The sequence below is a fragment of the Pogona vitticeps genome, chromosome 5 (genome assembly GCF_051106095.1).
Source record: "Pogona vitticeps strain Pit_001003342236 chromosome 5, PviZW2.1, whole genome shotgun sequence".
In the NCBI taxonomy this organism is placed as follows: Eukaryota; Metazoa; Chordata; class Lepidosauria; order Squamata; family Agamidae; genus Pogona; species Pogona vitticeps.
The window spans coordinates 23,057,060-23,079,056 of record NC_135787.1 but is presented as its reverse complement, the minus strand read 5'-3'; the positions used below and the strand labels follow the sequence as shown (position 1 = coordinate 23,079,056).

Below are 21,997 nucleotides of genomic sequence, written 5' to 3'. Positions count from 1 at the left end.
AGATTTATATGGAGTTCCATGTCACAGCCAACAACAGCTGTAACAAAATTAACAAAGAAGTTGAACACAAGCTACATTTAGTAACAGAGAGCCTTTGGGGAGAGAAAAGCAGCTGTTAAAACAACAACAAAAAGAAGCTACCAATTGAAATGAAAGCATATTACTTTCAAAGACATGTGGGATCTGACACACTTATGAATTACAAGAGTGTTTAGTAATAGTTTCAGGGCTGGTGTGGGGAGTGGGAGAAAAGTTATCTACCAAGTGCAAGACTAAGTATGTTCACCTTTATTCTTATGTTCATTATTCCATGATGCTGCTCATCATCACCTCTATGGCCACTTCAAAATGTATAAATTCACTACAAATTTCACTGAAAATGTAAGTTGAATGCATGGTTGCTCTGTGGCATTTGCAGGAGGAGTTATTTACTTCCCTCTTGTGCATGAGGAAGCCCTGTTGCTTTCCCCATGGCCATTTCTAGCCCATGCAACTGCAAGCTAGCAATCATGTACACAAAACTCAGCACATCCTAATAGAATTCTGCCCATTTACAGCCAGAAACCTCCAATGTTTGTGTGAGGTCTGTTTCGTGTGCTGCAGATAGCTGCAGCTAAGGGAGCATCTGTTACACAAATGGGAGCATGACTTGGCATACAATCGAGATGTACCACAGCATCTTGGAAATTAGTCACAATTAGCCACAACAAAGCATGCAAACTACTGTACATGATCAACCACCAACAGCATTCTGGACAGTATGTTTCATCCCCAGGTAATCTAGATGTAATTAAATATCCCAGCAGTTTCCATTCACCCTAGTGATGTTCCACCTAGTGTATAACTAGTCCTCTCTTCTGTATCCCAGGCACTGGTTTAGTCTTCAACCAACCCTACAGCTACATCAACTCCATCTCCTATTTACCTTTCTTTTCTTACTTCAATGTTACTCTTTTTCATGATCCTGAGCATACTAGACTGAATGTTCTCCCTGTGTGTTTCTACCAACTGGCCCTCTTGTTTGCTAATCATCTTACATGCTCTTCTGCCTTTAATATATAGTTTTCCAGAATTCTCTATCAATGCTTCTCAGGTTCCAATGCTGTGTTCCAAGCACACTGTGTGTCACATTCTCCCCCCCTCCCATGTCTTTAAAGTACAGTGGGGTCTCTACTTAAGAACTTAATCCGTACTGGAAGGTGGTTCTCAAGTTGAAAAGTTCTTATGTTGAATCTGCATTTCCCATAGGAATGCATTGAAAACCATTTAATCCGTATCTGCTCTTTTCCGTCCATAGAAACTACAGTGGAACCTCTACTTAAGAACTTAATCCGTTTTGGAATGGTGTTCTTAAGTTGAAACATTCTTAAGTTGAAGCAAAATTTCCCATAGGAATGGACGGAAAACCAATTAATTCGTTCTGGCTGTTTTTTTGTTATGTAGAGGTGCGTTCGTACATTGAAGCATTAGTTCCCATAGGAACTAATGCAAAGCTGGTTAATACGTACTCTACCACTAGGGGGAGAATTTTTTTTTTTAACCTAAGATGACCTAAGGTTAAAAAAAGAGCAGGAAAGGTTATTTTTCCTGTTCTTATCTTGGATTTCTGTTCTCAAGTAGAAGCAAAATTGAGCAAATGGAGCTGTTCTTAAGTTGGATTGTTCTTAAGTAGGGACATTCTTAAGTAGAGACCCCACTGTAGAGAGGAAATATAGTAACACAGCTGGTCTAAGAGAGCAGAAAACAGATTCTGACTATGTCTTGCTCTCCCTGTCCTGAATGGAGAAAAGTTCCAGGCAATTTTTACACACTTTGTTTTCTCTGGAGAACACTGGAGGCCAAAGGCTGTTTGAAGCCTTTTTATTTCAAACGGCTTTAATACTTTATCCCTGGGATTGGATGGCAGTGGCTGCAGGGACAAGTACTATGACTTGGCCTCACATCCTATCATTTCACTGCAGAAAAAGTAAATGAAAACATTGGGAACCTCTGATGTCTTTTGATTTCTCTTTGTGACAAGTAAAATTAAATGTAAAACAGAGAAGAAAGCAAATTAGTCAATGGTCCATGATGAATCTCTCTCTTCTCACTCCTTCAATACCATCAGGTTTGTAGAGTATCCCCTCTCCCTTTTTAAAACAGGCATAAATGAGAGCTACTGAGTGCAAGGGTCAGCAAAAAAGGTAATATCAGATTCACAGCTTTTCTAAACTAAATTTATGATGTCCAAGCTAGTTTTCCTTCCCTGCTGGAAACATGATGATGATGGTGATGATGATGATGAAGAACCTGCCCTTGTGTTCACTCATTGTGATTCCAAACAGGTTTTCAATTCCACTTATGGACAGATGTGCCTTTAGAACAACCTTACTGCTTAATGCTGCTCATTCTTTGTCATCACACCATGTCCAGGAGAGCCCATGTAGTATAACAGCATAGTTCAAAAGAGGAAACCTCTTCTGAAGCAGCTTTATATTCAAATATTCCAAAAAACCCCATCAAATATACATTTGAAGAAGCACATTAAAGGCCAACACATGAAGGCAAAATACTTATTCCTGTGGCAGCTACAATGCAAATATATAATCCCTTTAATCTCTAAATTCAAATACTAGTATAAAAATACTTTTGTTTCTTAGATGTGAAAAAGATATGTCAAAAAGCAATATTGGAACAAAATGGTGTATCTTCATTTTTATCCAATCTTGGCTTCTGAGGGTGAGAAGAGATTTACGCCAATCCACTTTGAAACTATGTGACCTTCTGCTCAAGAGGGCTGGGGGCCTCAAGAATGCTTACAGTGGGGGACTGCAAGGGGTTAGGCAAAAATTGCTTTCCCCCCCTCTTCTGTTGTGCAGAAGCAATATGGCAACAATACACAGATTTTAATGTAGTAAAGGTAAAGGTTAAAGGTAAGGGTTCCCCTTGACAATTTTTGTCCAGTCGTGTTCGACTCTAGGGGGCGGTGCTCATCCCCGTTTCCAAGCCATAGAGCCAGCGTTTTGTCCGAAGACAATCTTCCATGGGCACATGGCCGGTGCGACTTAGACACGGAATGCTGTTACCTTCCCACCGAGGTGGTCCCTATTTATCTACTTGCATTTGCATGCTTTCGAACTGCTAGGTTGGTGGGAGCTGGGACAAGCGATGGGCACTCACTCTGTCGCGTGGATTGGATCTTACAACTGCTGGTCTTTAATGCATAACAGGTTTTCAATTAAAAAGAGTATTACATGAAATATACTTAAACGAACTATGTTACAAAGGGCCATGCATTATCCAAATTTACAGCAAATACAAGATCTTGCTTTTTGGTTGTTAACTTACTAAACATATACCTCATCTTTCTTTAACAGGACCCAGTTGGGTCATAATGTGACCCAAAGCTGTTACATCAACGTGATCTTTTACCAAAACTTTTGAAATTGAAGAATTGTGACTTAATTGGTTGTGAAGTAGCCTTTCATCTGTATCCTACCCTGAGATCTTGTGGTACAGGGTACAATATAAATATTTTTATAAAGAAATAAATATGCCAACAGATCTGAGACCTGGCCTTTGTTGTAAGGTTTGACACTATGCTCCTAATTATTCAGGATAAGTTGCCAGCCACCAACATAGGCCAACCTATGTTGTGTTTAAGCACATTGTTTGCTTATCACATAATGATAGATGACTAAAAAAGTTAAAATTATGATGGAGTTACACAGTGGCAACATATAAGAACTGCTACAATATTTTCTGAAAACAAGGAGCAGCATTGAGCTGGAGAATCAAGGGAGATTTTTGGGAAAGGAGAAGGGAAAGAAGAAATAACTTATCAATGTTCAAGAGAAACAAGAAAAAAATAAGGAAATAGTATAGATCTAACAACTACTGTTGATAATGGCCACTGGTCCCATCACCTCCTGGCAAATAGAAGGGGAAGATATGGAGGCAGTGACAGATTTTACTTTATTGGCTCCATGATCACTGCAGATGGTGACAGCAGCACGAAATTAAAAGATGCCTGCTTCTTGGGCGGAAAGTGATGACAACCCTAGACAGCATCTTAAAAAACAGAGACATCACCTTGCCGACAAGGGTCCACATAGTCAAAGCTATGGTTTCTCCTGTAGCGATGTATGGAAGTGAGAGCCGTATCATAAAGAAGGCTGACCACTGAAGAATTGATGCTTTTGAACTGTGGTGCTGGAGGAGACTCTTGAGAGTCCCCTGGACTGCAAAGGGATCAAACCTATCCATTTTGAAGGAAATCAACCCTGAGTGCTCACTGGAAGGACAGATCCTGAAGCTGAGGCTCCAATACTTTGGCCATCTCATGAGAAGAGAAGACTCCCTGGAAAAGACCCTGATGTTGGGGAAATGTGAAGGCAAGAGGAGAAGGGAACAACAGAGGACAAGATGGTTGGCCAGTGTCATCGAAGCTACCAACATGAATTTGATCAAACTCCGGGAGGCAGTGGAAGACAGGACGGCCTGGCATGCTCTGATCCATGGGGTCACGAAGAGTTGGACATGACTTAACGACGAAACAACAACAACTACTACTACTGTTGCAATTAACATTAGAGGAGTGCTCCATCATGTTGTACCTGTTAGTTCATTGGGTATCCATAAGTCTACTACTTATCTACTAAGATAAGACCCCTTAGCACTCAGAATCACACTTGCAACAATGAAGAACTTCATGAGAAACAGTAGCACTAAAGCACTCTTTTGAAGGAACTAACTTAAATAACATCAAGCTGGCATTACATCCTATTATTGCATCCTACTATATAGATATTATACTGTATCCATAAAATCACACATACTTTCCAAACTGTTATTGAAGAGTTATGGTTAATACTTCTGCCCATGAAGCAGTTTTGTGAAAGTCAAAGATTTGTATTTTTTCAACCTGTTGCTGATTTGAAAATTGCACATTGCACCACTTTTCTTCTAGGACAACAAGTGCAACTAACACACTTATTCCTGATAGCTGAGAATACTCAAAATCCCATTAATAGAAAACATGGGGCAGGGGACAAAATCAGCAAAACACAAAACAGTTAATATTTATTTTTATTTATTTATTTATTAACAATACTTCTGTCCTGCCCATCTAGTGATCAGGCACTTCTCTGGGCAAGTAAATAAATCACAACACAGTCTCATGTGTTGTTCATCTGAGGTTGTATTTACCTAATTTTCACACCTGCTAAGGACCAGATTATTATTAGTATTATTTGTTAGTTCCTGAGATGTAAAACCATAGAATTCAAAGAGAGTGTACTTTCTTTTTTCACAGCTATGTATTACTTTCTATGTGGAGAAAGCAACAATGGAGAGGCCAGGGGCCACACACTTCCCTCTAAATGTGATAATTCTATTCATGTGTAAGAAAAAGAAAACCCTCTAGAAAATTGGGCACATAAATTGATTGACCATCCACCACTGGAGGGCTGGTTTGAAGAAATAGGGCAATTGGCTTCCTCCATCATCAGTTATATTACCACATAACCAATCAGTTTTGGAAATGTGGCCATGGGATGTTGTTATCGTCACAATGGTATCATCCATGGAAGGAAAAGCATCCTTAAACAACACCATCACTGAGCTTAAAGAGGACCTGGAAGTGTCAAATAAAATTGAGACCCATTTTGGATGGGGAAGATTCTGTTGTCTCAAAAACACATCTTTAGCTGCAAAACTCACAAATTATGTGAACAGAAAGTCAGTTAGAGAATTTGAAAAAGAGTGGGAAAACTATTTTGACTATTATAAATAATTAGTAGGGGTACAGAACCAACTTTGCAAAAAGTACTATGTAAAATAGTGTTCACATTCAAAAATATTAACAAAAATTAAAATACAGCACTGTTTAGAATAATATGTATAGTACAGATGTTAAAACAAGGGTATATAAACTGCATAAATCGGGTGTCAGTTGTCCTTGATATATGTGTAATGTATGAAAAATTTTATATATCTGTAGTTTTCCTTTTGTACTTCTACATATTTCAAAATCAATCAATCAAACAAACAAACTAAAAGCACATCTTTAGTTTAGCCTGCAATATGCCCATGGATGAAACTTGAAAAAATCTTAACTACAAATATTTTTTTTTTCAATGGAAAAAAATGTTTCCCTGTAATTTTAAAATCATGCCTCCGGGCTGACCTTGTGAACCTAATATTTTCCAGTTGCTCACTAAACTTGTAAAGGCAGTCAGGTGGCTCCCCTTACAAGAGGTTGATATGAAACTGAAGAACTGACTGCAACAGAAATAGGAAAGTGTGCACTGGGAGACCTGAAAAAGAACAAAGGTAAAGATTGTTTCTTCAGCCCCTTCTAATTTTCATTGAGGCTTTTCATAATAGCAAAGACTGTGAGCTTTGTCCCCCTCCCCAAGAGAGTTCTCATTAGACCCCCTCCCCCTGAACGAATTACCATCTTTATGCTTTTTGTTCAGTGGACAGAACAGCCCAACCCTTGCAAAATATCTGAATTCTGCATGATTCTACAATTAACATGCTGCTGAACAAATGTTGCTGCAGTCCCAGGGGATTTTCAGTGATGCAGAAAGTCATTTCACCCTGAGATAAAAAAGCTGAAGCTTGTTAATGTTAAAGAAACCTGTGCTCTTTGAAGTCTGGAAAACACTGAATCTATTTTCAAGCAGGGAGTTTTCTTCCCAAAGCTCTACGGTTAAAAGAACAAAAGGGGAGGGATGAGCACTTTTCCCACCCCTTTCTCCCATCCCTGTTGTCAATATGCTTCACAGAATCTATTAGCTTTTGTGCAGGAACATCAGCCCACTGGCACAGACAGCCTGCCATTTTGACTGTCTGCATTAAGATGCATTTATGTATTGCCCACTGTTTCAAGCCTTTTCTTATCCCTGCTCCCTTTACCTTTCCTTCTCTTTTCCAAACATCATCTCACTCCCATAATTCAGCTCTCAAAAGATGATTCCAGCAATTCTAGGGTTTTGCTGCTGTAGCATCTAAGAGACAGAGCTTGCCTCTGCAGAAGAAAATTAATCCTTGTACACAGATCAGAGATGTGAACAGGATATGGGGAACATTAAAATGGAGATTAAAGTCCATGATGCTGCACTCGGAGGCAGAAAGAGACCTGATTTTTTTTTACATTTCCTTAAAAAAAAAAACATTTCCTACCATGATAGCTGTCCAGTGAGAGTTTTCATAAGACACAGTTTCATGGTGAGGAAGCAAAACAGATTTGAAAGGAATTATTTTATTTAATTCTCTTAATTTTTTCACCCACACGTGGAATTTCACAATAGCAAAAAATTAATAGTAAGGATTGTCTTTGTTTGTTTGTAGATGACACAGGTCATGTGCTTGTCACCTGTGCCATCACAACAATAAACAACCAAAGAGAGGTTGTCCTAAAAATAGAGAGGATTTGCTTTGCTAATCCTTCATTAGTACTATCCCTGATTGGCACAACAGTTAACTGTCTTAAGAAATGGCTGTATTCAAGGACCAGGCACTCACTCTCCCTCCCTCTAGTCTTGTCACTGTGGTTACTTGAGGAAACAATAACCTTTCTTAGACTGTAAACTTCACCTCTTCCCACTTATGCCACTAAAGAACTCTGATTAGCATAATCGCTGAGCAGCAGTGCTTATCCCTACACTAGGGCATTCACAGAGTCAGTACAGCATCTGAAGCCATAGCCACAGCAATTTGTATGTTCTTGGATATAGAGTTTTGCATGTGTACATAACCATGCAATATGTGTCCATAAGCAATGAAAGAAAGACCAACAAATAATAAAATTCAAGAAGTGCAGATTATTTTGATCATACAATGACACACAAAAAGTACAGACTGTTACACCTGACCATTCAAGGTAAAATAAATGGGGAAAGAAGGTGAAGAAGATAGTGGCTGTAGGTGAAGGTGAAGAAGATTGTGGCTGTAGCATGCTGGATAAAATACAACATCAAAGTCAGCACATCTGATGGCAAAACAGAAGTGGTAAAACTGACCCTTTGCCAAAGAACAATGAGGAACAGCAACAAAGTAGGCAGCACTAATAAACAAATAAACACCAGTCTGGAATTTCATTAAGGCTACAGTCTTACAGGCAGCAACATGTGCTGGAGCATAAGTGCTATGAAGAGTGATAGAATATAGGTACAAATAAACATATAAAGGATTGTATTGTAAAGCTACTCTGTATGACCTCTAATTTCCTACAGTGTGATACAGCCTTAGAATAAAAAGGAAAGGCTTATGTGCATTTGATTTGCATGTACAAATCAAATGTGTTTGTCTATGGAAACATTTGGATGGACCTGTAGCTCACTATTTTGCCTGCTTTTGGTGCTGTCTAGCTCACACCAAATAACAGCATCCATGTATGTCTTGACTTAGAATGATCCATCCTGCTCCTTTTTAGAGCTGGTCCACTCCTTTTTGGCACAGCGCTAGGGCTGCAGGGTTGGGTTTTTTTTGGCACAATTCAGAGTACTCCTAATTGTCCCATTCTGTAGCCCATGCAGTTGGTTAGTTCACAGCCAAATAGAACTATGGGGCAGTGTTATCTGAGTTGACAACACTGTGACATATTTGGTGGGTTGGGCCATTGAAAGGGATAATGGAGAACTCCCCTCCTCTATTTTCATCCAATCTACCATTTAAGTCTTTAAAATTTTTTCCTATTGATGCAGCTTTTATCTAGATAAATGAGATACATGCTAGGTAGATGCTTTGCTGTTTCACTGTTTCAGTTACTTCACTATGTCCACAGGAAAGTCATCACAGTCTGCTGAATGACAGCTGTGGGAAAAGGTGGAGAAGGGGTCAGGAAGGGGAGTGTCATTAATCAAAAGAGGGACAAACTGGAGCAGTCCAAAGACCTGCCTGGACCCTTCTCATGGGAGAAGAAACGTTGATCAGTGTGAACAGAAGGATTGCTCAAGTGAGAGATAAAACAGATTGCACTAAAGATAAAAACCTCTTAAATGCAAACCAGACTGCTCTGACTTCTGCTTTCTGGATGTGGCCTGTGTAGTTTCCTTTGTACCTGTTGTTTTAAAATACAGTCTTTATTGTATTTTTTTCTCTGTACTGAAGCCCCAGAAAGGTAAAACAACCACTGAGTTTAAAGAAGTTCATAGCTTGCTGAACAATACTGCAACTTCTGGTTTCTTGATTTTAAGAGTACACAGGAACAGCCTTAAGCAAAACAGCAAAGAGGGCTTTTAGGGAAAACACAGGGTAGATGAAATATATGTTTGGGTTGGGAGAGACAGAAAAAGATAATCCACCTTCTTTGTTTTTGTTTAGTCATTAGGTTGTATCTGGCTCTTTGTGACCCAATGGATCAGAGCACGCCAGACCCTCCTGTCCTTCACTGCATTCTGGAGTTGGGTCAAATTCATATTGGTAGCTTTGATGACACTGTCCATCCATCTCGTCCTTTGTCATCCCTTTCTCCTCTTGACTTCACATTTTTTCAACATTAGGGTCTTTTCCAGGGAGTCTTCTCTTCTCATGAGATGGCCAAAGTGTTGGAGCCTCAGCTTCAGGATCTGTCCTTCCAGTGAACACTCAGGGTTGATGTCCCTCAAAATGGATAAGTTTGATCACTTTGCAGTCCAGGGGACTCTCAAGCCTCCTCCAGCACCACAATTAAAAAGCATCAATTCTTCGGCAGTCAGCCTTCTTTATGGTCCAGCTCTCACTTCCATACATTGCTACTGGAAAAACCGTATCTTTGACTACATGGACCTTTGTCAGCAAGGTGATGTCAACTGCTTTCTAAGATGCTGCCTAGGTTTGTCATCGCTTTCCTCCCAAGAAGCAGGTGTCTTTTAATTTTGTGGCTCCTGTCACCATCTGCAGTGATCATGGAGGCCAAGAAAGTAAAATCTGTCACTGCCTCCGTATTTTCCCTTTCTATTTGCCAGGAGGTGACGGGTCCAGTGGCCATGATCTTAGTTGTGTTTTTTTTTTTTTGATGTTGCACTTCAGACCATTTTTGTGCTCTCCTCTTTCACACTCAGTAAGAGGTTCTTTAAGTCCTCCTCGCTTTCTGCCATCAGATTGGTATCATCTGCATATCTGAGGTTGTTGACATTTCTTCCGGCATTCTTAATTCTGGCTTGGGATTCATCTGGTCCTGCCTTTCGCATGATGTATTCTGCATATAAGTTAAAAAAGCAGGGAGACAATACACAGCCTTGTCGTACTCCTTTCCCAATTTTGAACCAATCAGTTTTTGAACCAATCTGCCTTTTTAGCTAAGTTTAAATCAGCTCCAAAATGACTTTGTGGTTTTGTATTTCCTGTGGCTCACTTTTCTAAGCAAGATCTAAAGCAAGAGGCCCTGGCTGTTATGGTCACTAATGATCCAAAAAGCATGTTTTGGAATAAACATAAGATATATATTTATTCCACAATAAGTATACTCATTATGTGTCACCTGGTGCTTCTTTCTCTGCCCACTACAACAGGTATTTAATAAATGGCTGTCTTCATTTTACCTCTCCTGACACACAACAACCATATCAGACCACTGAAAATGCTCATACAAAAACCATGTCACACCAGTATTTTTACCCAGCTAGAGAAACAGAACAGAGCCTTGCAGCTGCTTGAGTTTTGGCACTTCCATTTTCTCTCTTTTCTGTTCAGTAAAGACAGACCATAGAGGCAGGAGTCATAGTACAGTACTTAACTTTTCTGGTCCAGGAAATCTAAATGGCATGCCTTGATTGCACTGGTCTTATCACTCTCTCCTTTAAGGGCAGGGAATTCATCATTACGCAGCACTTTTAGCCTCCAAAATCTTTTTGGCTATAGCTCCCAGAGTTGTCTTTCAACTATGTATGGAGTTTGAACTGAACACTAGTTGAAGGCCAATGTATCTAGAGGGACAATAGTTCTTGGCGCTCCCTGCTTTAAGGGTAACTACGCAATCACAAAATGATGTTTTGCAGCAAAGATTAGGAACCTTCCATCTTCCAGATGTTCAGATTCCCATAATCCTTTATCACTGGCTATGCTAAGTGACTAATGAGTGCTGCACGCCAGCATGTGGAAGGTTAACAGCTCCCCAGCCCTACTACATACAGTAGGTTTAGCAATACCTGTATGTCTTGTATCTCAATCAAAGGTTAAAGCAAGCTTTGGAAACTTGTGCCCCTCCAGATGTGTTATGACCACAGTTCCTGTAATTATTCACTATTGGCTATGCTGGCTTGGGCTGTTGGGGATAACAGTCGGACCACATCTGGAGGGCTAAAAATCTGCAGATTAGAGATTTGGCTCCTTTAGAAAAAACATCAAAATTTGAGGACTTAGGTTAGCTATACATAGCTCTCAAGATGGCAAGTTGAGGAATGCACCCTGACCCTAACCCATTTCTTACCCAGGGCATGTCTTACCATGACAAGAGCATGATTACAAGGCAATAAAATTTTGCCTTTTCTTAATATATATGAAAAGGGAAAAAATGTCATTATTCAGCTTGAAATTTCTTAGCTTGATGTACTGATTTTTCTCCCTTTGAAGAGCACACCCGCAGAGCATTATGGGAAACCCATATACTTTCCCCAAGAAGGACTGAAAAATTGATTGCTCTTTCCAGTCTGGAGATTCATAATACTTATTTTTGTATATTATTATAGTTCTTCGTTTTTTTTAACAAACAAATCTGCAAGCATAGCTCCTCCTGCTGTTAGCAGAATCTGTGTGTTTCAGTTCATCCGGGTAGAAAAGCCAGAGTAAGATTCATTTAGGATTACCAGTTCTGGACTTTAAGCCAGGAAATGTTGAAAGTTTCATGGTGAGGACAGGATGAGTCCTGTCAATTAATACTGATTCTGAAACCTTTAATGGCACTTAGGTTAATACTGTACAGTATTTCCTTCATGCTAACTTTTCTCGTGGTACAGGAACAGCCCCATTTCTGAAGAGCGCTGCTTGGCCAAACTGTTCCAATGTACCCCAGAGTGCTTGGACATAAAAACAACAGTCAAAAGGACAGATTAAATAGTGTTAGGCATGTGTAGATGTTTTAAAAATAATCATGGCAACAGAAGACCTTTAGCAGCTCCCTTAGTAAATATATGAATTAAGAATGACAGGATGCAGGATTTTAGCTGATGTGGTCAGTCTATGACTACCTGATATGAAGTACACCATGTCTAAATTTGCATAGCTTGGACCAGTGACTGAAACACAATTCCATCTGTAATTGATGCATAAATTTAGCTAAAAATCAGATAAGCCTGACGTGCGGGCTTATTTATTGAACAGTAGTCTGGACAATGAGCCTGCCAGGTTCAGCTAAGGATACAGAATGGTATGTGGTCATGACTACAGAAGATAAATGAGGCCATGCGTTATCAACGAGTAGGTCAGAGATTGCATAAATTAACTAGTAGACTTCAAGGAGTCTAGAAGCTTTCTGTTTCCGCCCACCCATATTAGCTTTCCTGCACATAAAAAAAGACCTTTCATAGCTCTGCTGGCTAGGGGATTAAGAGAACAGAAAACCAAAATATAATTTTCTAAGCTCCGGTTGTAACAATTTAGGAAGACGGTCTTATATTAAGGGGCAAATTGCTCGTTCTTCTATTGATTATGCTGAGCGGCAGAGGCTGTTTAGAGCACTGGGCAAGGAACATACATACGGTACTTATTATTTAATATTATTATATATACTTTTTATTTTTAAATGAATGAATAAATCTGTAAGTTTTGCTCCTCCTGCTGTTAGCTGAGGTTCTTGTTCACTTGCCTAGCCTACAGAGGATAAGGAGGTTTTCCTGTTCAGACATGTTATTCGCCACCTGGAGAAAGCAATGATGGCAGGAAGAATGAACCTTAATAACAACTGGGGAGGTAATGTGTGAATAGGATTAGTATGTGCGTGTATATATACATACATGTGTCAGGAAATCTTGACTGGCAAATGTAAAAAAACTGGGTCTTGCTTGAGTGCAGAGCCTACATGTGAACAGAAATTTCTTTTCTTCAATCCTCTATATACAGCCATGTCTCCCAACCTTGGGTCTCCAGACGTTATTAGACTACACTACTCAGAAATCCTTGCCAGCATAGCTAGTGGTGAAGGCTTCTGAGAGTTTTAGTCCAGGAAAATCTGGGGCCTCAAAATTGGCCACCACTGATGTAGACAAAGATGAAACAGGGAGCAGAGGGGGCAGTTGCTCCTCTCTAAGTGTGTGTCAATAATAGGGAAGCAAGGACTGAACAGGGCTTTATTTATGAGTGCCATTTACTGTGGCCATCAACTAAATCCTGTTTATGAAAGTTAGGCATACAAGTTAGTGCCAGATCTTTTCCTGCCCACAGGCTCCTTCCATGGCCGGTCTCCTCACCAGTTTGACTCTTAAGCTGGGGTCAATTCCAGTTCTACCATCTGACTGAAGGAAATGTGTCAGAGAGAATGAAGTTGCAAGGCTCCAGGCAGGAGAACTACACAGATAGGAAAGATAAGTGTCTGTGAATCAAAACTCTGATATACCACCACTAAAATGCCTCAGAAGTTATTTTGTATGTTTAGATGTAAAACAGATTTTCCACCACTGTTATCAGTTTTTGACTTTATGCCATTCACGGAAAAGATTCCAGGGAATATTTATGCATATAGGCATTCTCCTTCTAGACAGAGGTAAACAAAGAAAGAAGGGCCCAAGATATAATGAAAATGCAAACAAACAAATATCATCTTGGCAATGGGTTTCACCTCATTAACTCATATCTGCCATCTTTGCTGCAAATGTGTGCATTTGTTCATGATCCTGCATAACTTCTTTGCCCTCTCTGGCTGTGCCAAAGGAATCATACAAAATGATCAAATAAAAGCAAACCTATTTAATTTTCTTAGGAGTACAAACTTCAAGGTACTTTGATATTCATGAAGCCGTCTTACATGGAGTCAGCTGTATCGATGAGCTGGCCCTGCTGCGAGACAAAGTGAGGCAATAATAACTATGTAAACAATGTATTAAACACTGGATGTTTCCATACATTTGCTTAGTTTGTATAATTTAATCTGCTTTGATTAGTATAAAAGAGAGGAAAGCATTATCAGAGGAGATGAAGTTCTCCAGAGAAAATTAATTTCCACCCTACTCCAAGCCATACCATGTAGACAGCCAAAACTTTAACACATCCTCCCAAAACTGATGCTTTCAGCCTTGAGAGTTGGAAACTTCCTTTTCCTCAAAATGGGGAAGTTTGTCAGCATCCCAAATGTGACAAGAATCCTATGATTCTATAGAACAGTCATGAACTGACCATGCAACACAGTCCTAAGTGCAGGACTGTGGTTAGAGATGGGATAAATGGTGGTTAGCAAGGCACAATTTAAAAAATGGAAAAAGCAAGCCCTCCTGTTTGATGTAGCATGGACTTTGTCAAATGTGACATTAAGGTTGACCATTCTTCTCACCTGAAACCCTCAGGGCATCCAGAGAACCACAAGGATACAGAATGAAAAAGCCACATTAACCAATGAAAAGCCAAGGATTCCCTCTGTGCTGTACCCCTGTAGTCCAAAGAGGTTCTTTTATTACTTTACAGTTACTACCGCAGTGAAGCTGAGTGCAGACCCAATTCACAAGTAGTCTCTAGAGAAACATTTTTACAGTCAAAATGGCACCAGCTGAAACAGATAACAAACAAGACCTAACTAAATCTATATTTGTACTTATAATCCAGAGTTCTTCTGCCCTATTATAAGCAATTCAGTCTACAGTCAACCCTCGACTTACGAACGGCTCTAGTTACGAACATTTCAACTTACGAATCGCTCTGATAGGAAAATATAGACTCGACTTGCAAACTTGGATTCTGCAGGGAAGGCAGAGAAAGCAGGAAATTTGAACTTTTAGTTAGCGAAGAGGCTGCTTGTCTGCTTCCTCCAAACGGTTAGAGAGTGGGGAGAGAGACTTGGGACTGCCTGGGACTGCCTGGTATTGTAATTTTTAAATGTAAAATTTAGTTTAAAAGGTGTTTTTTTGGGGGGGGTTAAATGGTGCTTGGGTAAAAGGGAGCTTGGTTTGAGTTAAAACCTGCTTGGGTAAAAACGTGCTTGGTTGCTTTAAAAGCTGCTTGTTTTGATTTAAAAGGTGCTTGGTTGAAAAGGTCCCTGTCCTGGTGTAAAAGGTGCTTGATTTAAAAAGCATTTTTTTAAACAGTGTTCTTTCGTTCCCTCCGTGGTTTCCTGCCTTTTTTTTAACCTACGCCATCTTAGGTTAAAAGGAAAAAAAGAAAAAATCTGCCCCTAGTGGTAGGAATGGATTAACCGGCTTTGCATTAGTTCCTATGGGAACTAATGATTCGAGTTACAAACCGCCCCTCGACCTAAGAACCCAAAACAGCCGGAACAGATTAATTGGTTTTCAATGCATTCCTATGGGAAATGCTGATTAGAGTTACGAACTTTTCAACTTACAAACTTCCTTCCGGAACGGATTAAGTTCATAAGTTGAGGGTTGACTGTATCAGGAATAGAACAAGTGGGCTTTAAAGGTAATCTCTAGGAAAATACTATTGCTTTGTAAAGCATTTTAGTACCACCCAAGGACTCCCAGAAGTACAAGCTGGACTCCCAGAAGTACAAGCTGGATTCCGAAGAGGCAGAGGAACTCGAGACCAAATTGCTAACTTGCGCTGGATTATGGAGAAAGCCAGAGAGTTCCAGAAAAATATCTACTTCTGCTTCATTGACTATGCGAAAGCCTTTGACTGTGTGGACCACAGCAAACTATGGCAAGTTCTTAAAGAAATGGGAGTGCCTGACCACTTTATCTGTCTCCTGAGAAACCTATATGTGGGACAGGAAGCAACAGTTAGAACTGGTCATGGAACAACTGAGTGGTTCAAAATTGGGAAAGGAGTACGGCAAGGCTGTATATTGTCCCCCAGCTTATTTAACTTATATGCAGAATACATCATGAGGAAGGCTGGACTGGAAGAAACCCAAGCCGGAATTAAGATTGCCGGAAGAAATATCAACAACCTCCGATATGCAGATGATACCACTCTGATGGCAGAAAGTGAGGAGGAATTAAAGAACCTTGTAATGAGAGTGAAAGAGGAGAGTGCAAAAAACGGTCTGAAACTCAACATCAAAAAAACTAAGATCATGGCCACTGGTCCCATCACCTCCTGGGAAATAGAAGGGGAAGATATGGAGGCAGTGTCAAATTTTATCTTCCTGGGCTCCATGATTACTTCAGATGGAGACAGCAGCCCTGAAATTAAAAGGCGCCTTCTTCTTGGGAGGAAAGCGATGACAAATCTTGACAGCATCTTGAAAAGCAGAGACATCACCTTGCCAACAAAAGTCCGAATAGTCAAAGCTATGGTTTTTCCTGTCGTGATGTATGGAAGTGAGAGCTGGACCATAAAGAAAGCAGACCACCGAAGAATTGATGCCTTTGAATTGTGGTGCTGGAGGAGGCTCTTGAGAATCCCCTGGACTGCAAGGAGAACAAACCTATCAGTTCTAAAGGAAATCAACCCTGAATGCTCACTTGAAGGACAGATCCTGAAGCTGAGGCTCCAGTACTTTGGCCATCTCATGAGAAGAAAAGAGTCCTTGGAAAAAACCTTGATGTTAGGAAGGTGTGATGGCAAGAGGAGAAGGGGACGACCAAGGATGAGATGGCTGGACAGTGTCTGCGAAGCAACCAACATGAACCTGACACAACTCCGGGAGGCAGTAGAAGACAGGAGGGCCTGGCGTGCTCTGGTCCATGGGGTCACGAAGAGTCGGACACGACTAAACGACTAAACACACACACACCACCCAAGGACAGTTTTACCAGAGATGACATTATGGAAGGATTTCCTCGGTGCTGGCACTACATTGGCACAATGATTTTAGAAGGCTATGTTTGCCAACGTATGGGATTTTAGGCTTTTGCTTTCTCACTTTATTCTTCTCACAACCCAGGTGAGCTTCCAAATAGAACAATGAGATGAAATTCTGCAAAGCCCTGAAGGCAATCACAAAAGGCACAGAACTCACAACTGATGACTCCACAACCAGATACCTAAACCACAGAGCTATCCAGCCAACTTTTAGATTCCACAGCAAAAGATTAAATTGTCATATTTTGAAAGATATATTATATATCAACCATCCCCACACTGGTAGCCTCCAGATGTAGACTAGACCTCCCACCTTCTCCAGGCATTGTGATTGTTGCCTTGGGAGGGTACTATAGTTTATGCCCACATATAAGTATCTTTGTATATGTGGAAAGAATTGTGTTCCAGAAGGGAGCTATACTTTCCCCGCTTCTTTTCAGGTTTTCTTTGGGAAGGAACAGTAGGCATCCTCACATGCTAGCCACATATATGGAAGAATATTCTTGAAGAATCAAGACCAGCAAGTTGATTATGTCTGATGGTGACCTATTTTTCTGTGAACAAGAGGATAGCACAGTCATACCTTTGTCATGGGTTGGATCTGCACATTCCCACATAGTTGGAATAAATCAAGATGTACTGTAATACAAAGCATACCCATGTTTCTTTGAAGTTCCACTGTGTCTTTTGGAGCACTCATCTTTTAAACTGTGATCCAAACCCGGCATTTACCCTCACCACAATATTTTATGACATTCCTTCATATGATCAGTCATGGATTCCCCAGGAACAAAACCAGATGCCTTGTCTGATTCACACTCCTCTCCATTTCAAGCAGCCTCATTTTATAGGATAGCAATTAGTTCTGCAAATGTTCATGCATACAGAACTCATGCAGAATGGAGCTGAAGCAGCTTAGCATCTGCCAGCCTTGTACAAAGCTTCTGAGCAATGAAGCTAAATGACACCTAGTTGCCCAAGTCAGCACCATTCTGCAGAATGTAGTTGATTATGTGGTGCAAGTATAAGCTTTGTTCAGGGAAAGTGAATTCATACAAGATTAAGAGTGGTAGACTATGAAGCACTGATCTGTGTGATATAAATAATTTCACTATGATTCATATAACATAAAGCCCAACAAAATACTGTAGGATATATGATTATTAATATTTATTTTTTCCCCATAGATTGTACAAGACTACTGTTTTCTGCAAAAGTACTCCTTCATCTTCCATCACAATTAGAGATGGGCATGAACTTCGATTCAGAGGTCTGTGCTGGTTTGTAGGCCACGTGTTCCCTTCCTCTGCCTCCCCAGCCAACAGGTTTGCCTGTCCTCCCACCTTGTCTAATTGGGCAATCAGCCAAGGAGGTGGGACAGGGAAGCCTGTGCTCCTGCTGGAGATGGGTCAAACAGCTGAAGAGGAGGAGGATAGCTGGTGAGGGGGAGAATCCATATGGGTAGGTGGGGGAAGTGAACATGCTACACCTGTGATGCCATGCATACGAACTGGCATGAATCTACAAACTGAGATTTGTGCATATCTCTAATAACAATCTTTGTGGTCCTGAGTATCTGTGTAACAGTACATTTGGAGTTGCAATTCAAGTTCTCAGGCAAACCTTTCCGGGTTTTGGTATTCAAAATCTTTTATGAACATGCAACCTTCTGCATGGAAAGCAGTTTTTCTCCCTAGGAAATTTATCCCCTTCAGGCACAATCACATTAAGAGAATCCAATGCACTTCTTTCTCCTTCACCCCTTGGAATCTGAGGTGTTTTTGTTTATGTGCAGAATCAGTCCAATTCCCACATTGCATAAGCAGCAAAATACAGCTTTTCTTAAGATATAAATCTTACCTCTATCCACATTCCATGTAGCTTCAAGGACTTCTTTAGCAAGCCACTGAAATATCAAGTATCCTGTTCAAGCAGGTCCCACTTAAAATAAAGATTTCATCCAGGTGGGCACATTTACCATTTTATTCCATCTAATATCACTCCTCCAAGTGTATGCTTCAAGAGCATTTCAGCTGTTTAGTAAGGAGACCACACATTACACAAACCACTGCTTTCACAGAGCAGTTTCTATAGCAACGATCTTATTAAAGCAGCCATCTGCTTTAAATATTAAACTTCACAAGACCATCACTGCTAGCTTTAAAACAATATCACATGTTCATGAAATATTAAAACTGGAAACAAAAGGCTGCTACACAGAAGAACTATTCCCTCCTGAATGTATATACAGTATTTACATATGGGTTCATGGATTCATGAACAATAAATTTCCAGTTATTTTAATATACAGTTATTGTTTATTATTTTATATGCACATATAGCAACAACAGAATCAAAACGAGAGAGCTTCCAAGGTTTCCCAGCTTTAAATAAAGAGGCTAAAATCGTGTTGCACAGTTAAACAAAAGGCACTGCTTTTGGAGGTGAACAGCCATAACTTCTTTGTATACACTATCTGCTGGATGTTAAGTCAAGCATTTATTTATTTATTTATTATATTTATACCCTGCCTATCTGGTCAAATGACCACTCTAGGCAGAGTGTAAATTGGTATGCACCAAGTAAATTGGTGTGCAATAGAGAATGTCTATGGAAGTTTTTTAACATGGCAATTCCCTTGTAAAAAGTATGTCTTTTGTGTAACCGCACAACAGGATTTCAGCCAATGTGGATAAAAATCAATGAGAGGTATATAAAAATCAATATAAAACATGAATGAAAATTTAAAAATTGATTTTTTTTATTTAAATAGTCAAAAAAAATTATTTTTAAAATCGAAATCCATTTGATTTAAATGAACTCCACCCCGATTTCAACTGAAAGGTTTTAATAATATCTCTCAAGTATTAAGGCATCAAATCTTTTGAACACTGGTAAAATGAAGTGTCTGAACCAATGAAGAATTTATTTATAATTTCCCCCCATCTCCTACAGTGGTATGTGCTGAACAGTTTTCAAAACATCATACAAAATACATTTTATTAAAAGGTTTTATCTCTAGGACACAAATCCTGATTGTTGGTTATGAAAATATGGAGTGGAGGGGCTGATATATATTAGTATCCAGTATTATCGAAAGGGTGGCAGATTCCCCAGCCCTGTTGAAAAACATAAGATCTAGGAGTCTTGCTATTCCAAATCACACAGCAACTAAATTACAAAATGTTACCATGTTGTTTGCAGCAGTAACATCCAATACTGGCAAGCTCCTATTACTCATATACTTAAAATGTGAAACTTTATTCTTGCCACTTCATGTTCTTTCTCTTATCGAAGGTTCATGATCGTACTTCTCGTTTTGATACTTCCAGAGGTAGCAAGTGCTTTCCACTCTGACCTACAGAAAGGAACTTTGTATGCAACAGGTTTTACTATACGCCCAGAGCCCTGATCAAAATCCAGCAAAAGGATTTCCCTTTTCAAATATTCCTTCCCTTCCTTTGAAATAAGGTTATCTGGGACCAAATACTATAGTCAGGTAGTCGGACGTGCAGTTTCTCAAGGACTACTCCTTGAGCTATACAGAATTTCAGAAAGAAAAGGTTTACAACTGAGACTGTTGCATTCAAAAAGGGAACCGCTGCCTCTTAAGCTCAAAGAAAATTCCTGTTTGAAGCATGGGTACTTCTGCTTATAGTTGAGCAACTTAGAAGTCCATGTATGCCAAAAAGGTATTGATGTGCTATCTAACCCTGCCTTTATACATTTTTTTTTACAGCTAGAACATTTCACAGCAATGTCTCAACCCTGCCCTTACATACCTTGGAACTATTTCTATTAAAGCAACAGAGATGAATCTGTTCAGCTAGAGGAGTGGCTTTGTTAAACCTGCTGGACAGGATTTCTTTTCCTTTTGACTGTTTAGATGACAAACCTGTGACAGCACATTATTCTGAGATACTAATCTGAAATACTAAACAAACAACTTGCCATCATGTAGACAGCAGCTCTGTTCTTCCCCCTAATGTTCTGAATATTGTCTCATACATTGTCCTGTTAAAATTATGTAATTACATGGAATCTTCATATTTCCCTGAAAAGACCTATAGACAAAACAGGTGCAAGGTAAAAAGTCATGCCTACCTCTTTCCCTGACCTGCTACTTTTCCATGGACAGGAAACATAACTGCCATACAGAAACATTCTACTGAACTTCTGAGACACATAAGAAGTGGAATGTCTTTTGGGGACTTTATCAGATTTTCAGATAATCCAGTCAGTTTCAAATGCTGCGTCTTTTGTTCCATTCTGATTATATTAAATTGGTTTAATTATACAGACTTTTGAAGGTCAAGCTCCAAAGATTAATGACTTCTGTGAACAAACATACATAACGTATAAACAGGCACTCTAACTTTATTGCTTTAATTCTGTCCTGTTGTTTGTGTTTGTTACCCAGAGTGGTAGCAAGCACAAACCACAGCACAGGATCAAAAGCAGTAAAGTAGCTGTTTAAACTAAACCTTAAGAGACTGTCAAAACATCCTGTATAAAGGGTTGGTTGTCATATTGGACAGGCTATACTTCTGGAATACTGCACACATTTAAAATTAAGTAAAGATCATGGGGTGGCAAGAATTAATTTGCCATTGGTTATTTGATACCTATGAAGCAATATGGAAAACAAGGAAGCAGCCAACTCATTTTTAGAAGATGAACTAATACACTCATCATAGATGCTGTCCCAAAGTTGGTATAAATTTAGAGACCCTGACCTTTACAAACTGGGAAGGTGAGAAGATGAGAACAAAGTTACTGGAAAATATGGAAAGCAGCAAAGATACTCCATGCTATTAAATTATTAAGGACTTTTTTGGGATGGTTGTTTCCAGAATTATCATGGCAGCATCTTCTTTACCCCCTTCACCTGAACAGACTGTCTCAGTTTCTCAAAGTTTCATACTTCTTAAGTGTATAGTAATAAAGGTTCCTACTTTTTCCCCGCCCCACCCCATCATACTCTGAAACACCCTTAGTAAAATGGAGGAAATGTTGCAGAACTGTCCTCTCTGCCTTTCTAAAAGCGCCTTGCTATGGACATGTCTCCTTCCAATGAACTGTGCACAGGTCTAACAGAATAGCCTCTTCTATGGTCAAAGAA

General features: G+C 39.7%; 1 protein-coding gene across 2 annotated transcripts in view; it reads right to left on the bottom strand.

The window, feature by feature from the left end:
• Positions 1–21,997, bottom strand: part of TET2 (tet methylcytosine dioxygenase 2) — a 71,535-nt gene that overhangs the window by 32,847 nt on the left and 16,691 nt on the right. Inside the window, exon 1 of one of the 2 annotated variants that reach the window (XM_073001846.2) lies at positions 18,736–18,970. The exons of the other annotated variant lie outside the window; for it this stretch is intronic. The gene's annotated coding sequence lies outside the window, so the exon portion shown is untranslated. Of the gene's footprint in view, positions 1–18,735; positions 18,971–21,997 lie in introns of those variants that run through there. 2 annotated transcript variants of the gene reach the window in all.